Source organism: Dufourea novaeangliae, unplaced genomic scaffold (assembly GCF_001272555.1).
Source record: "Dufourea novaeangliae isolate 0120121106 unplaced genomic scaffold, ASM127255v1 scaffold11, whole genome shotgun sequence".
Taxonomy (NCBI): Eukaryota; Metazoa; Arthropoda; class Insecta; order Hymenoptera; family Halictidae; genus Dufourea; species Dufourea novaeangliae.
The window spans coordinates 1933579-1941721 of record NW_015373895.1 but is presented as its reverse complement, the minus strand read 5'-3'; the positions used below and the strand labels follow the sequence as shown (position 1 = coordinate 1941721).

General features: G+C 32.9%; 1 protein-coding gene across 1 annotated transcript in view; it reads left to right on the top strand.

Annotated features, from left to right (window-relative positions):
• The window catches only part of LOC107189994, a 71628-nt gene that overhangs the window by 37855 nt on the left and 25630 nt on the right, over window positions 1-8143 (top strand). The gene's annotated exons all lie outside the window — the stretch shown is intronic.

Here is an 8143-nt window from a genome sequence, read left to right as displayed (position 1 = left end):
CTCTTTATTCTCGTCCCTGAAATTGACACGCGTGTAAGAAGCAAAAAAAATTGATGAAATCCGTTCGACCCGCCCGATTAAGGTGGTTCGTGCCGAATTCGAAAGACTAGATAATTAAATAAAATTCGTACAGATTGTTTATTAGAACGAAATACAGATACAAAAAAAAATTTGAGACACGGTCGCCAATTAAATAAATAAGAAAAAGTTCATCAAAAATTGAGTTTTCAACACCGCTTTTATGGCAGTCTTACGATTTTTTACCGGAAGTATAATCTTTTCTATTTATAAATATTAGAATTGTTAACTATAAACTAGGTACTGAAAATATAAATCCTGAACTTTCTGACAATGAACTAAATCTTGTACCATGCCGAACATTCCAGGAAGATATTTGACAATAAAGTCCAAATCAGTATATACAGGGTGTTTCATTTAATTGGAAATGGTGGAATATCTCACGAAGGATTAAAGTTATCAACTTAACACTATTATAATATGAATAAGAAAATACAGGGTTCCATTTAAAAAAATTAACTTGACCTTGATATCTCCCCCACTACTACACTTATAGAAAAATTATTTATACGACGTAATGTCCCCCTTTGTACCAAACAACTTTTGTATGAACATTTTTTTGATAACTTTAATCCTTCGTGACATATTCCACCGTTTCCAGTTAAACGAATCACCCTGTAGATATATTTAATACCCAAAATATATTTTCTATTTACAATATAATGATGAATGATCAATGGAAATGTTGAATTTCATAGATGAAATTATTATACGGGTATTAACGGGTGTTGAATACCAATTATTAATATAATGCTTTATTGACTAGAGAGTCAAGAAATTCTTACTTTTGTTCTTGTCTTCAAGAATTGCTTTATAAAATTTGATTTTATATAAACATCTGCAGTTTAGTAATTATACAGTTGCGGGCGAAGAAGTAACTATTTTTCTGATTCTTTACATTTTTATTTCTTACAAATAGCATGAGACCTCAATACACTGGGTATTATACAGCTTTTACTTCCCTACCACAATATACATTAAATACATACTAAAGTTTCAAGTTGATGTTAAAAACTAATAAATGTAAAACAAATGGAAAATGTGGTAATTTTCCAACGACTAACCAAAATATATTTTTTATTTACAATATAATGATGAATGATCAATGGAGATGTCGTTGAATTATATATATGTAATGTTGATACATTATTAAAATATATTAGCAGGTATTTAATACCAATTATTAATATAATGCTTTATTGAGTAGAGAGTCAGGTACGAACCACCTTAAACATGTTCCCCCGAGGCGTCATTGACAGGGATTGGTGATTTTATTCGTCGATTACGGCCACGAATTCAGCGTCGCCTCGATTCCATTGAACGTCGATCCGGTTGGTAAATCGAATAATCAACGAAAACAGGGCAACGACAAGCATCGATGGACGCCACGATACCACGTTGATTATAGAAATAACTATATCTCCCTTGCTGGCGTTTTGTCGCTAATTTCTTTGATCACCCTGATGACCTATAAATTGAGAATAGAGAGGATTCAATGAACTCTCTTCCTACCCTGAAAATGTATTGTATTTTTCGAATAGGGGCCCAATTCTGTTTGTGAGCTTTCCTTGAATTATATGATATTTTTCGAGTTTTAACCAGAAGAATTAAACCGGTATGATTTTGATACCGGTATCATGCCATCAAAGCTATACCGAAACTGATATATTACCGAAAACTGAAATAAATACCGGTATTTTTTCGATTCCTATAATAACGATAGGGCTTATATAGGGTTATATTCCTAGTAGCAATTATTGTTGGCATTTTGATGGACCTTTGTTGCAGTATTAGTTGGCCAACAGTTAAAATTCTCACTCTTTTTTGCAACTGGGCCAACAATCATACCCAACGCAAGGCCCACGTCACTATACCACGAAGGACCAACTAGAGGTTTCTTTCTGTAGGATCAATTGTTGAGTATCTACAATAAACCAACAATAGGAAAGACAGTTGGCTATACTACACTTCCATAAAATCCTTTACAAATATTTGGAGGAGCATAACGCTGGAAATAATATTTATAATAATTACTTGTTATAATAATTATATACATGTATACATTATATATCTATGTTACACAGGTAAACAAGTGTTTTACCAGCAAAGTTACCTTTACAATTTATTATGTACAATTTATACATGTAGCTAATCTTTTGTACTCTGACTCTATTTTCACAAAATGGCAAATGTCAAACGTGTTGCGCGACAGTAACAAATTGTGAGTATATTCATAAATAAGAAAACACAAAAATCAATTTGAAATATAATAACAAGTTTTTGGTTGTAGCAACGTTTCCGTCGTCTTTAAAACCATATTTAAATGTTGGCAAACTTTGGGTGGGCCATGTTGTATTATCATTGTAAATTTCTTGTTAATTAACCAACTATGAAACTTGTAGGCCCAACATTGGATATTCGTTGGCAAATTGTCATAATTGTTTCGTCGTAGACCCTATTTTGGGAATTTGTAGGCAAAAACACTAACTATATCCCAACTAACTCCCAACTATTGAACACCATTAGCCAACCATAAATGCTACTAGGGATAGGGCGAAGGTACAACTGAAAATACCGGTATAATATCGGTATTTTACGTTTCGGTAGAAGTTCCTGGTTTGAACTCTACGAGGACGACCACTCTTTGGCCTATCAGCCCACAGTAAAGAAGGTTTTTAAAATGATTAATTATACCAAGAGTAGTAAATTATATTTGCAAGAACAACCGCAATCTACACGCTAGGAACACAATATTTATGCAAAAATTGCATGTAAACATGAATTTCCTTTACGTGTCACTTTGTTTTCAAGTTCAAGAGTCTCTAAAACTGAATACAGATGAATGTCATAGAACATGCAATGCAACATGAAATTTACATACATATTAATACATAAGGAATAATTCATGATGTCCACTTCAAATTATTAATCTCTTTGGTGCATTTGACGAATCTGAATCATGAGTCTAACAATAAGTCTTGAATCGATTTTAAACAATATTTAGCAAATTTAAACTTGCAGATATAAGTTTTTTTTTTCGGTGTCGTGTAAAAATGCCAATACAATTTACCTGAGTGCTTCGAAAAATATTACACTCTTCGGAACTATTAGTAAATTGCTTACTGTTATTTCTTGATTTTATTTCTTTTCTTTCGTAATATGTTATTTTAATGACCTGAAATCATCATCAATATTACTCCACTCATATTAAGGAAATAAATAAATTTTTAGATAAAATTTGTTGATTTATTTTAGAACGTATTAGAACAACACTGTTTTAAAATATTAAAACGTCCAAAAAAATTTAATTCGAATTCACGTGGAAAAGTTCTTAAAATTAAATTGGTAAACCCAAGGGGTTAAAATCTATGGCGTGTTAGCAGATACGACGATGTACTAATGTCTTGGAATTTGTAACAAGAAACAACTGTTCGTACCCGGCTTTAGATTTTGCATTGTATGGAAGTCGTATCGTGAGCGATAGCATTTCTCGATGTTTTATGTATAATATACGACTGATAGTTTGCGACAATCCATCACTGGTTGATCTTTTATGCGAACACAAAACATTCTCGCTTGCTAACATCCAGTAGTATACCACAGATTTCAGTGATTCCTGATGTATCTTGTGAAACAATTATGACACCTACATATAGAATGTTCTATTTTAAATAATTTGAGAGCCAAATTTCGAGATTATTATAATTAAAGACTGTATTCATAACGGTTGATAAGCCTTGACTGTATGTATACTTGTAATTTCGATTTTAAAAAATATGTACACCACTGTTCAATTTCTTTGTGGAGGGTTACTTAATTTGCACTGTTCAGGGAAAAGAATTACATTTTTAGTTACACTTATCATCATTTATTCTATAATCAGATTATAAAAAAATACTCTTGCTCATGTTTTATTAAGATTTCTTGATGTACCAACTTAACTTAACTTCTATCACCTAGCACAGAATGAAATCTAACCATAATTTTAAACATTTGGGAAACGTTTCTTATACGCTTTTTGAGACATTACTATAGCGTTTTTAAAAACTTTTTAAACGTTCCCAGAAAGTACAGAGAATGTTACTTATACACATTCGGATAACGTTCTGAGAATGTTGACACAGGACTCATCACTTTGTAAATAAGACCTTCCTAGGACATTTATAGATCTTAACGAGGACGTAGGGGCACATGCAGACCTTTCTAACGTTTTTAAAAATTTTAAAAGTGTATTTTAAAATTTGTTATTACAATTCCAGATAAAAAAAAGTTGTAAAAAGCGACCTTTACTATTTTCTTCGCGGATCCGACCAATTGCAATCTTTCAAATTTTTTTTCACGCATTATTTAGTAAACTAATCTTTTTAACTTCACAAAAAGTTCACCTTACTTGGTCCCATTTTTACAAAATTATTCTGTTTTAAACAGAGTGCAAATACTTGTTTTACAGAGTAATTATTAATTCTTTTAATGAAAATTTACGTCTTTCATATTATACAGCGTGTTAATTTTAACTCGAGCACCTAAATTATTTCGACTACTATTGAAAGTAAGAAAAAACGATTAAATAGGATTTACATGGTTTTAAGGCGTACATCTGATGGTGATAAAAGGTTTTTTTTCCTTCTTATTACGTTTATTTACTTCTGCATTCTTCAAACTGAAGCTGATTTCTTCGCCTTCAAGGTCACTTCAAAGTCATGGTGTGTAGGTCGTTGAACTCACTCGATGCCGACCACCACATCACGTTCTAAAAAATACATGTTAATTTGCAAAAAAATCCTATGACCTTGAAGAAACCGTTAAAATGACCTTTACAGGATTTTTTTTATCACCATCAGATCCAAACCATAAAAACCATGTACATCCTATTTAGTCATTTTTTCTCACTTTCAAGAGTAGCGGAAATAATTTAGGTGTTCGTGTTAAAATTAACACCCTCTATATAGGCTAAATCACCTAACGTTTGCACCTCAAATATCTTTGTTTGTGAAGATACGTCAAATGTCTTAAGGATAAAGTTGAATGGTTCAATGGGTCTCACACGATACCAAAAAATTGTTTTTATATCATTCTTTTAGAGATATCACGGTTACCTTCATTCTTTTTTAAACACCTAAACCGATAGTCCCTTTCATTAGGAATTCAGTAATTATAATTATTCAAGGTCATTCAAGGTCACGAAAAAAAGACCTTGATATCTCAAAAAAGAAAATGACAAAAACAAAAATTTTTTGGTATTGTGTGAGCCCCATTGAACCATCCCCATTGAAACAAAGATATTTGAGGTGCAAACGTTAAGTGTCTTACCCTGTACACGTACAGGCATATTGTATAATGTATAACGATCATTCTTCTATCAAAATATTATCGTTCCATAATCAAACGAATTTTCTTACCCGAACATCTTGTAAAATAACCACTTCGTATTATTTCAATAGAGATTTCATTGTGTTTCACGAAGTGTTAAAGTACCATGAAATTATTCGGAAGACGAAGTCGGGAAAATCAGCGCATCATTGTAATCACGTAGCAAATTTCAGGATCTAATGCTGAGTCATTAGCCCGGTGCCTGGGAACTGACGTTAAACGCGTCCATAATACTGCATCCGACTGACAGTAAACAGGAGGGATCGATATTTGTTGCACGACGCACGGATACCTCTGAAAGGAACACGATACTTCATCGATATCATCGTGACAGTGACGTGTTACCATTTTGTCCAAGCCATGTCTTGCCAAGGAGTCGACGCGTAACTCAACTTTATCATTAACCATTTAACTCCCAGCGTTGTACCCGTGCTACAGTCATTTTGAAAGTGCGTCACATTCTGTCGCCGGCTAATATTCAACTTTCGCCAGTAAGGATTCGTAGTTTGAAAAATTAAAGTACCCCCCCCCCCCCAAAAAAAGAAAATAAATACAAAGAATCTGATCGGTTTAATATCGATATTTTCGAGTTCAAAATAACAAGATAGTACGTAGAGACAGAGTGAGTCAATAAGAATTGTTATCTAAAGTAACTCGTTACCTGTTGGTCGTATCAAAAAACTTTTTTAATGAATTCAGGTATTACACTTAAAAGAACTCATCGGATGGAGGCAATTTGATTTTTTCATATTTTTTATTTTCTGAGATACCAAGGTAACCTTAAGTTTGTTCAAGGTCAATGCATTTTTTCCCCCCAGACCTTATTATAGGTCATTGAATTCGTTTTTTTACCGAATACACGCAGTACTAAAAATGAAATTGCATCCACCTGATGAGTTCTTTCAAATGCAACATAATTCGTTAAAGCGGTTGTTTATACGATCAATGGGTTATTTTAGATAGTAGTTCTTATTGACCCACTCAATATCTATGTTTATCACTAGACTGCGGATTTTATGCATTTATAGTCAATAGGGCTCTGTGTAATACCAAGGAGAAAAAGTTTCGTCAGATGCAATGTATTTTCTACTTAATTCTGAACCCAATAAGATATTTAAAAAAAGAAATAAATTCCTACCTTTGCTGTTTTCGTCAAAAATTACTTTAGAAAATGTCATTTTGCATAAAAATCCGCTGTCTATTTATTAGTCTCATAATTTTGAAATAACGATTTAAGGGTCTGGGTATTAAACGATTGGTTACGCGCTGCGATTGATAGCCAATGTTGCCGCGAGAAATCGGCTAGCAGTCTCGTGCTCTGATTGGTCGGGGTTTTTCGTTAATAACTCATTAACAAAGCCTCGGATAACATTTTTGCTAAGGAAAAACTTGTTTCAAATCACGTCACGAGTCTCCTATTTCCGGGTCGTCCAACATTTTTGTTACACCCAGTAAACGTAATATAACATAATATAATATAATAAAAAGAGTATAATAAATAGTCAAACTGCGGAAAAGCTGCCTACCCTCCTCTCGATAATTTTTGGATATGTTGTAAAACTCGACATTTTGAACTACTTTTTCCTATACATATAACGGGGAGAGTTACAGAGGCGTCGCGATTATTGACACTTTGTTGATATGCGATTATTGTCCAAGCGTCATCCCCACTAATTCATTAATTAGTCATTATACTAATCGATTTGCAATTCTATGAAATTAAACGTCCGTTCACGTTAATACCTCTCCTAAATAAGAATGAATCGTTACTCTGGATCAGTTAAATAAACGAAAGCTAAGGTTAAGCTAAACGAAGCTAATTCAATGCGCTGGTACCGGCAGTTTGTCGCGATTATCTCAGAAACTAAGCAACTCCCCCCGTTATATGTAAGGGTAAAAGTTGTTTAAAATGTCGAGTTTTACAACATATCCAAAAATCGTCCAAATCGGAGCGTAGGTAGCTTTTTTACAGTTTCACCTAATAAATTTAAATTCAACATAAATTCTGCCAAAAGCATTATGATATCAATAATTGTAGGTCAATAAATTTGAAATTCGTCATTTTGCAAGGTCTGACGGTTCTCCAGTGTTAAAAATACGATTTTACGTTTCTCGCCCAGTCGAGCATTGAACTTGATATATTATTTTAATATTGTTCCACTTTCCACAACAATACCGTAGCGAATCGATTATGGGATTATTTGGAAATGCTGCCGTGCACCTATGTATACTCTATTACGTATCGATCCTTTGCAAACAACGCGATCCGTATATGCATAACAGTGGGTGTCAAAAGTACACCCTTCAATACGGAACAACTTTTTTAAAATTGGTCCAAATGACTTGAGTTCTTTTGTGAAGCTAGGAACATTAGTTTACTATATGTAAACAAAAATTGAAAAAGTTGCAATTGGTTGGAATCGCGAAGAAAATAGTAAAGGTCGTTTTTTACAACTTTTTAACCGGTGGCTATAATGAAAATTTAATAAATACGTATCGAAGATTTATGTTAGTTATATACATACTGAAACTTTCATTGAAATCGGTTAATACAGAAACGAGTAACAGACAGTTGTAGGTCAAAAGTCGCGAAAAACTGCGATTTTCAACATTCTTAATCGTTTGTATCTCGTAGCAATGTTAACCGATTTTGATGAAATTTTCAACATGTATATATAACTAACATAAATCTTGG